The following is an 801-nucleotide window of genomic DNA, read 5'->3' as shown; positions in this document are numbered from 1 at the left end:
GAGAGAGAGAGAGAGAGAGAGAGAGAGAGAGTGACAGAGAGGGGGGGAAGGTGTATAATTGTAAAGAGTATGTAAGTAAACGTAAAGTATAAGGAATTGATAGAGTAAATGAGAGTCAGAGAGAAACAGAGAGAGTGTGCGTGCGTGTGTATGAGAGAGAGAGAGAGAGGGAATGAATTAATATATGTAATAAATGAAAAATCTCACGTTATCGTATGTTGAAACAAAAAGTTGTACATATAGCACGCTTAACGAGTAATAAGTTATTATCGATCGTATTATTATTATTAATATTAATGTTGATTGCTATCACTACTATCATTGCTATTATTAACGTGCAGACGGGCACAAATCGCACTGGTCGAGCGGGAGCCGTGAACTTTGAACCCGGACGATTGTAAAATTTTCCGAGTTGACAGTCGACGTAATCTTTCTTCTTTTATTACAAACTATTTTTCTCGCTTCTTCGACCTGCAGTGGCTATTATTATTATTATCGATTAATTGATCAATTAATTAAGCATTAATTATCGCATATTACTATCGCGGTGCATTATCACGATTATTAGTATTATTATGTATCATCGATTTGTACAGTTTAGATATTACTTTATTTTTCTGTTAATGGGGAAAAAATATATATATATATATATATTCAATTGAAACATCCACTATAGGCACGTACGTCAAATTTTATACATGAATAACATAAACGGAGATCGACCGAGCCTCCTTCGTAAATCTTGTGCACAATATAAATAATCAAGAGACAATTAAGAAAAAAAAAAAAAAAAAAAAAGGG

General features: G+C 33.1%; 1 protein-coding gene across 1 annotated transcript in view; it reads left to right on the top strand.

Moving 5' to 3' along the window:
* Positions 1-798, top strand: part of LOC107268584 (homeobox protein CHOX-CAD) — a gene marked incomplete in the record, with an annotated part of 12,245 nt that extends 11,447 nt beyond the window's left edge. Inside the window, 1 exon segment of the mRNA XM_015741504.2 lies at positions 1-798.
* Positions 799-801: the final 3 nt, after the last annotated feature.

Source organism: Cephus cinctus, unplaced genomic scaffold, assembly GCF_000341935.2.
Source record: "Cephus cinctus unplaced genomic scaffold, Ccin1 Ccin1_scaffold0564, whole genome shotgun sequence".
NCBI lineage: Eukaryota > Metazoa > Arthropoda > Insecta > Hymenoptera > Cephidae > Cephus > Cephus cinctus.
The sequence above is the reverse complement of the archived record's forward strand: the minus strand, read 5'-3'. Positions and strand labels throughout refer to the sequence as shown.